Source organism: Trichechus manatus, unplaced genomic scaffold (assembly GCF_000243295.1).
Source record: "Trichechus manatus latirostris isolate Lorelei unplaced genomic scaffold, TriManLat1.0 scaffold00023, whole genome shotgun sequence".
Taxonomy (NCBI): Eukaryota; Metazoa; Chordata; class Mammalia; order Sirenia; family Trichechidae; genus Trichechus; species Trichechus manatus.
The window spans coordinates 7056936-7066089 of NW_004443959.1; the positions used below are offsets into that span (position 1 = coordinate 7056936).

At 41.6% G+C, this 9154-nt stretch overlaps 1 protein-coding gene across 1 annotated transcript in view; it reads right to left on the reverse strand.

Moving 5' to 3' along the window:
- Positions 1 to 5192, reverse strand: part of LPIN1 (lipin 1) — an 84603-nt gene extending 79411 nt beyond the window's left edge. The window contains exon 1 of the mRNA XM_023728243.1: positions 5031 to 5192. The gene's annotated coding sequence lies outside the window, so the exon portion shown is untranslated. The remainder of the gene's footprint in view (positions 1 to 5030) is intronic.
- Positions 5193 to 9154: the final 3962 nt, after the last annotated feature.

The window sequence follows — 9154 nt, forward strand, 5'->3', positions numbered from 1 at the left end:
ATATGACACTTTCCAGCTTGACCTTCTGGAATAATACAAAATTTTCTGTGATTATTACATCCCATCAGAATGGGAATGTCATCTTTCTAGATAGTCTTCTCTAGGTTAGAAACTACTACAGCACTTATATTAGACCCAAATAGGTAATACACCAAGGAACATAAAACTCCAAAAGTATATTTCTACTTGGGATTCTATTTATAACATTAGTAACAGTACGTTCAACTTTAAGAGCATCAAGTACTAAAACTAAATATGGTGATCTGAACTACTTCAGGCCTAGCCCCTTTGTCATCATCTCAGGAATCAGTTGTTCTGCACATTTATTATGTAAGTGGATAAAAGGGATTTTAATTCCCTTTCTAGTTCTCTCAACTAGAACGTTATTTAAGGCATATTAACTAGGAAATAATCATTTCTTCATTTTAATATTGACGGTTTGCTTCTTGGAAATAACATGACAGCATAGTAGGTGACATCTAAATGCACGCTATTCCCCTCCTCTCCTCCTTGAAGACTGGAAGATCAGAATGCGAGAATGAACAAAGCCTCACCATAACAAGCGTCAAAATTAACACAAAACTGTCTCAACAATAACACAACTCTCATAATCACCTTTTTTGTTAGATCTTTTGATCTTTTCTTTCTTCCTGCCACCCCTTCTTCTCTTTAAAAAATAAGTGTCTTACAAGAGTTCTACAACCACCCCTGACTCTATTTCCAACCTCCTCGATGTCCAAACCTGGATGTCCATGATATGCCTCCTTCATAAACAGGCCCAAAACTACTCGTTAGTTTGCAAACAACCTCCTCCTCAGTACTCCAAGCTCAGTCAATGACAGTACTCCATACCCAGGTCAGTTACTTGACAAATATTAGCTATCATTCACCAAGTGGCTGAGCAGACACATGTCCATCGTGCTAATCTGCTATCCTTAAGGTCAAGGATGAGGGTTTGCTCATCTCTGGGCACCCAGCCCCTCACATGGTGCCTGGCACACCCTAGGGACTCAGAAGATGTGCACAGTCATCCATGGCCATGTTTTCTTTAACTACTTTCCATGTTCTCTTTGACTACATTCTTCGACATTTGCCAGGAGTCTCATCTTATATATTTGTTTATTAAGCTAGGTACTTCTGGAATGATTGAACTGAATTAAATCTGCAGGGTGACTGTCTTCCAAAACTGAAAATGCTGTATTGATTGAGAACACTTTTCTATTGGTACAATGGAAGCAGCAGATGTACACACAAAGCTGCTTTTGTCCTACTCTTAAAACATTATAAACAAATGTATGCACCCGAGTGAAGGACTGTGGAACAAGTGAGCAAATGAACTTTATTTATTACTGGTGACTATTTGTAGAAAACCCAGTATAGGATGTATGGTGGGAGGTTGTGGATTTACGTTTTGCGCGCGCGCGTGTGTGTGCGTATGTGTGTTGTGGGGGGGGGGGGTGTTCCCACTTATCAAGGGCACAAACAACCTTAAGGACTGGGTCCTAGAAATTCTGAGTCAGAGTGTCATAGGCCACAAAGACAGGTGCAATCCTCTAGAGTTTTAATGAGGAATGAATTGACAGGTCATCACATAAAGAAAAATGAGTAAATGTATTAGAAGCAAATGAAAAAGAATTACAGAAAACAAATTATATACCTATCCTCAAATTTCAGCAGAGGCTAATCTTTTATTCATCTTGGAAAGGACATCCAGAATGAAATAGAATTTCAGCCTCTCAGAGAAAATGAACCCTGCTGCTTGTTTGATGTTAAATTTGTGTTTGTCATCATAACCCCCTGAGAATGATCCTTGTTTTTGTGAGGCTCTCGAGGGATCTGCAGATGTAGCCTAGTTGAGAATGCCTCTTACCTGACGGGCAGAACACCTAAGAACTCCAGAGAGAATAAGAAGGATAAAATAATAGTTATATGAAAGAATTAAACGGGGTTAGAAAACCACAGTGTGGGTACCAAAGCCTTCACATCATTCCCAGCACCCATCATGTTTATGCTCAAAACATTTAACATTGTTGTTTTTGTTGTTAGCTGGCATTGACTTGTCCCCCGATTCATGGTGACCCTATGCACAATGGGATCGGACCATTGTGATCCATAGGGTTTTCACTGGCTGATCTTTTGGAAGTAGATCACCAGGTCTTTCTTCTACTCTGTTTTAGATTGGAAGCTCTGCTGAAACCTGTTCAGCATCACGGCAAATTTAACATGTTACCTACCATTAATTAAATCCTAAGTAGAAGGCCATGAAAACCTCCATGTTACATTTGATAGCATTCTACAGTGTACAAAGCTCTTTCATATATGTGATCTCCTCTGATACAAATTTAAATAATCCTGCAAAGTAATCAGGATTAGTATCATTACCGCCACGTCTGAGGAGGAACCAGAAGCACCAAGGTTATGTGGTGTTCAGGGTAGCATGACTAGTAGGTGGCAGAGTTAAGACAGGAGTCCAGGTTAGACTCTGCTGTGGACTGAATTGTGTCCCCAAAAAAGATATGCTGAAGCCCTAACCCCTGGTACCTATGAACGTGGCCTTATTTAGAAATAGGGTCTTTGAAGATGTTATCAGTTAACATGAGCTAACTATACCTATCGGACTATTTCCCCTTATAAAAGAGGAGAAGACACACAGAGACAGACACACACAGGAAAGACAGCCAGATGAAGACGCATCTACATGCCAAGGAACCCCAAGAAACTCTTGGGGCTGCTGGAAGCTAGAAGAGACAAGGATCTTCCCCTAGAGTGGACAGGGACAACATTGCTCTGCTGACTCCCTTAATTAGGACTCACAGCCGCCAGAACGGCCAGCCAACAAATTTTTGTTCTTATAAGCCACCCAGTCTGTGGTATTTTGTTACAGTAGCCGTAAGAAACAAAACAGACCCCAACTCTCCCCTGTCTTCCTTTCATAATGCTGCCTCCTCCATCTCAAGTGGATAAAACTGGTAGAAATGAACAAGACCCAGTTAAGAAAAATCTTAGTATAATTTTAGTAAAACAAATCATAATCATGTACTTCTAAATGCCACAATACTTAGCACATGTTTACAGGATATTCAGTACTGTATAGATCATCACAGATTGTAATTAAAATCTAAAAGTCACCCAAACAAAGACAACCCCGATTACAGACTAGGGGTATGCCATTTGCACATCACTGGGGCTCTTTTAACCCACCTTCCCTATTTTCAGCCCTAAGCACTTCAGGAGTAGCTCAGGTCACGGGTGCCCCAGCCAGGTCCGTTCCTTCTACCCCTCGGCACTAGAGCCCTGGGTAATGGTGTATAAGGTCAGAAGCAGGCAAGAAGCAAAGGGTGCTCTGGCAGTGGACACTATAAAATAAATGAGGATTCAGAGAGAAGTATCCAGCCTCATCTAAGCTTTGAACAAATGGGAAAGGCATTAGCGCTGTGCTGGGTGACTCTGAAGGGCAGAACCAGGCTAAGCAATCAGAACTTACAGACAGGTGGATTCAGATCCAACGCAGAATCTATGAGACCAAGCTTTACAGAATAACTGGCTCCTTAGAAAGAATGCGCTCATCATTAACAGGAGTAATCAAAGAGACTAAACCACGACTTGGCAAAGAGGTTGTAGAGGAAACTCAAGAATTTGATGGAGCTGAAACTTTCATGAGATTCCATGACCAGTCATAGAAACATCATGAAATCAAGTTTCTATCCTACACAAAGAACCAGGTGTTTGGGGTTTTTTGTTTGTTGCTGTTGTTGTTTTGTTACATCATAAAGTGCTACACCAAGGCACACCCACCACTTTCTAAGTAGCTTGGCAAGTATGGATATGAGGGGAGGAAAGTTTACAAATCAAAAAATTAGAAAACAGGGATTTTTCTCTCCCAGAAACATAAAGCTCATAAATGTTGCAAACAAAATTCACTGCAAACACCTGAGAAATTTTTTGCCAACAAATAGGCCATAAAAGACAAAGGGTAAAAGAGTCTTAAAAACTGCACAAAATTTGGGGTTAGAAGGCCTGGATTTGATTGTCTTTTTCAGCATTTACTAGCTACATGCATGTGAGCCCAGGCTTTCCCCTAACCAAGCCTAACCTGCTGGTGGTGGGGCTGTTAAACGAGATGATGCATTTGAACAGGTTAGTTGCTCCTGGAAAGCATGGTGCAAAAAGTTACTTACACTGTCATTGCCTCCCTTAGTAAATGACTAGAGGAGTAGGATTCAGTGGCTGGCTCTGGAATTGATATTTTCAAAAATCTTCACACTCATCAGTTCTCCCTCCTCAGGGCCTCTTAGAAGATAAATTCAAATTCCATAATTCAAAACCGTCCCTCACAGAGAATGAAGAAAACCAAAGACATAAGGGAAGATTAGTCCAAAAGATTAACGGACCACAACTACCACAGCCTCTACCAGAGTCCAGCACAACTATATGGTGGCCAGATACCACCACTGAATGCTTTGACAGGGATCACAATAAAGGGTCCGGGAGAAAGCTGGAGAAAAATGTAGAACAAAATTCAAACTTATAAAAAAAGACCAGACTTACTGGTCTGACAGAGACTAGAGAAACCCCAAGAGTACGGTCTCCGGACCTCTTTTAACTCAGTACTGAAGTCAGTCTTAGAGGTTCACCCTTTAGCCAAAGATTAGACAGGCCCATAAAACAAACAATAATACACATAGCTCAACCATGTATACAAGACTAAACAGACACACCAGCCCAGGAGCAAGGATGAGACGGCAGGAGGGGACAGGAAAGCTGGACGAATGGAAACGGGGAACCCAAGATCGAGAAGGGGAGAGTGTTGACACGTCGCGGGGTTGGCAACCAATGTCACAAAACAATGTGTGTATTAATTGTTTAACGAGAAACTAATTTGCTCTGTAAACCTTTCTCTAAAGCACAATTTAAAGAAAAAAAAGAAAGAAAGAAATTGACAGAGGAAAAAAAAAACCTTCCCTCTCGGCCCTTCAGGACTAGAGAAGATCAAAACATCCTCATTACTCAGTCTGTGATCTAAAGATTACCTTGGAACTTTCCTCTCCTCAGAATGATTCATCATTTCCTGGACAGAGAGCCAGCCACAAACCCACAGGCTCTGCACGTACAGAGGAAGCAAGTCTTCTGTTGATCCCATCGACCCTCGTGGCAGTACTCGGGACACCAGCGGAGTCTGGGTACAAGGTACAGGTAGGAAATTTATTGATTCAAAAACCAACCCAACATCAGGCCAGGGTGGGGCTTCCTCATTTCTATTCCTGTTATCAGCAGTATTATTACAGCACCCAAATATGGAACTGGCTGATGGACTGCTGCTGCTGACCTGGGGCCAATACACACTGATAAATCTGACTGTGGTGCCCCAACCTACCAACCAACTTTGTTTAAATGAGCACATTTGAGAGGATGTCTAAATATCTACTGAGTTCACTGGCAACACGGTAAAGGTAATAATAGCAGTGAACCAGTGTAATGCTAACCTTTAATATCCTTTAAATCCACTGTCCATGGTTACAGACCATTAGTTTGGTAATACTGTTGAGATGATGATGATAATAATAAGTTATTTGTTTTTATTTGTTTTTCGTAATTATGCATGGGATATAACTTTCCTATATTGCAGAGAAGGAAACTGAGATGCAGAGTTTAATTAACTTGCTGAAGGTCCCAGTACAGGTAAGGGGCAGAAGCAGACATGAAATCCAGGTTAAGTCTGTACTGTAACCATTACTATGACAGTCCTCCAAAACCTCCTGCATGTCTTGACATTCTAATCTACATATGTAGACAGCACATATATATATACCTTAAATTATATACTGCAGAAGCTATAATGCATAGTATACGAAAATATACTTAGTTCTCAAATGAAGAGTGAGACAAAAATTATCCATTGTGGTACATTTTAATAGTATTATGTCCTTTTCCTCAGCCAACATTTGGTTTTGGTCTATTTGCTTCAGAGGTATGACTGTGCTTGCCAGTGGGCCCAGGAGCAGCAGGTCAGTGACACCTTCTGTCAGTCTCCAGGTGGCACCGGCAGGGAGGGGAGGGAGCAGAAGGTGCTCGGGCCAGGGACTTGGACCAGCTCAGGCCTCTCCAGCTCTAAAAGTCAGAGAAAATTCCTAAGAGCTTTCTAGTATGGTTGCTTTTGTGATAATGACAAAAAAGGGCAAAGTGATTTTACTTAAATACTCAGGAATACAATCTCTCCCTCTACCTTTTTACCCTGATCTACCTTGAAATTCCTGTAAGTTGTCTCTGATGGCAGATAAGCCACTAATCAAGACATAACCCTTCCTACACACATCCATTCCTCCCTTTATGCAGGAGAGATTGCATGAACACCTGCTCTGCCAGCTCTGGGTTAGGTACTCAGGTAAGATCAATATCTGTCCTTGAGATGCTTTAAGTCTTATACTTTAATTGACCCAGTTATCGATCTCCACTTATATAACTTTTCAAAAAAGTGAAGAATTCGCCTTGGGAGAGTGAGCACCCATCCCTAGATGTATTTAAGCCATTTGGCTTTTTAAGTTAGGACTGTTCTTCCTCAGGTTTATTCAAAATCTGCCTCCCTATGGCTTCTTCCCACAGGTCCTCTGAAGCCCAGGGAGTCTGTCTGGCCCCCTTCAGCCATCTGAAAACAGCCTTGCGACTGCCCTTTCCACATTCCTCCCTAGGGCAGGCCCTGTGGGCTCCGCAGTCATGCCTTATAGCGCTGATTCAGGTCCTCTCACTCCACTGCTGGCTGCTCTCCTTTGAACCCATTCTAGACTGTGTCTCAATGTCTGGCGTCCAGATCTGAGGTCTGACTAGCACTGAGTAAAGACGCAAACATCAGGCTGCTACTGGCGCTGACCAAGATCACATTCACCCTGGAGGCTTATGAGATAAGCTTTGGTTTTCATCCAAAGCATTAAAAAAAAGAGAGAGACGATTTCTAAGAAATTGCAAAATGGAATCATGATTGCACTCGCTTCCTAGGGCTGCGCAACAAAGTGCCACAAAGTGAGTGGCTTTAAACCACAGAAATGTATTTTCTCACAGTTTTGGAGGCTAGAAGTTTGAATTCAGGGTTTCAGTAGGGGTATTTTCTCTCTGAAGTCTCTAGGAGGAAGATCTTTTCTTGCCTCTTTCAGCTTCTGGTAGCCATGGGCAATCCTTGGAGTGTAGGTGCATCTTCACATGACCATCCTTGCCTGCCTCTTGGTGTTTCTTCTCTTTTTTTATAAGGACACCACTCAGATGGGACTAAGACTCACCCCCCTCCAGTATGACCTCATATTAACTGACATCTTCTAAGACGCTATTTCCAAACAGGGTCACAGTTACAATCCAGGGGTTCAGACGTGCTACATATCTTTTGGGGGGACACAATTCAATCCATAACAATGACTAATAAGACTTGCATGAAAATGAAACTGGTTTATAAATAACATTATTTTCCTCTTGTGATTTATACTGAAGGCAAAGATGAAGACTTTTCAGTGCATTGTGGAATGGTATTTATCACAGCTGTTAAGGATGATGAGTTACATGTAAATGACAAAAAAGGAAATATGAGTTAGAAGCAGTATGCTGAAGGGAAAGGAATGCCAGATCAAAAGTCAAGATACCTGGGTTTAATCATTCACCCTGCTACGGACTAGAAGCATACTCTTAGGCAAGTCAGTGCCCCCCGTCTGCCAATTCTAGGCTCAGTGAGTCCACCAGATACTTCATGCAGTGAGTTTAACTGTCCTGAAGAGAGAGCTATGAGAAGCTTCTTATACAAAAATCTGTCAATACCTCCTGGGAATTGGGGAACTTTCTTGGCAATCAGAAACACTCTAGTCCAAAATAAGAAAATTCACTAGAAAAGCTTGAGATGCTTTAATAAAGCCTGCAAGTCAGATCAATACTTCCTGACAAAAGCAATGAGGCAGCAAAAACAGCTGGCCCCGGGGCGGGCGAGGGAGGCGGGCGGGCACCAAAGCCCTTACTGAATTAAACAGCTCAGATAAATACACAGCTCCTGGTATTTCAGCTTCAGAACCAGAGGAAGGAGAGAGCCAGCTCCAGGAATGAGGATGTGGTGTGAGGTGCGGAGAGTGTGTCCACCCTGCAGAAACGAGTCAGGAAAGTGGGAGCCCAGGAAACCTCCGGACGATGCAGGAAGGAGAGAGTGGGCACGGGAAGAGCCCTTCAAGTTCCTTCAACACGGGAAGATTAGTTAAACTAATCTGTACAATACCTGGCACAAAGTAGATGCTCAAAAGTATTAGTCACCCCAATCTTGCATGCTCCCAGAACAAATACAATGAGAACTATGTGGAAAAACATTAAACGTAGCATTGACCGTAAATGGGAAAATTAGAAAAAACTTAACTATCAATAGGATTCTGGTTAGATAAATTATAGACCATACAGCGGAATGTATGATGGAATATACCATATCAATAGACTATTATGAGACTGAAGAAAATGAGAGGTAGTTCCATAAACATTAACATGAAAAGATATATACTGAGTGAGAAAAGATTCAAAATATATAATATGATCCCATATTTTTTAAGAATTTCATTAACATACACGCTGATATGCATCGAAAAAAGCAGCCAATACTTTGTCAAGATGAAGCAATGGCGGTCTCATAACTTCTTGCATAGTTGTTATGTTAGAAAAATCAGCAGTTAGTCCAAAATTTACAGACATCCTCCTCTGAGCTTCACAAATTGCCAAGAAACTGCTTTCTTGGAACTACTGCCCAAATTCAAAATCCTCACAATTTTTACTAACACAATCCACTTTTAGAATATTATTAAGGTCAGTTCAAGATGGCCTCAGAACAGCTCAATCGATAAGGGGGTAAAATATGCAGAGTTCACAGAGAAAGAAATACATTTGGCCAATGACATACAAGAAGATATTCAATGCCATTCATAATTTTTTGTTGTCGTTACTTGCCGTCAAGCCAACCCCGACTCATGGCAACCCCATGTGTGCAGAATAGAACTGCTGCATAGGGTTTTCTTGACTGTGACCTTTTGGAAGCAGATTGCCACGCCTGTCTTCCAAGATGCCTCTGCAAATCAAAGGTGACCTTTCAGACGGTCAAAAATCAAAGCATTTCATAAAAACCCCAGGGTTGGTGAGAGTAGGGGAAAGT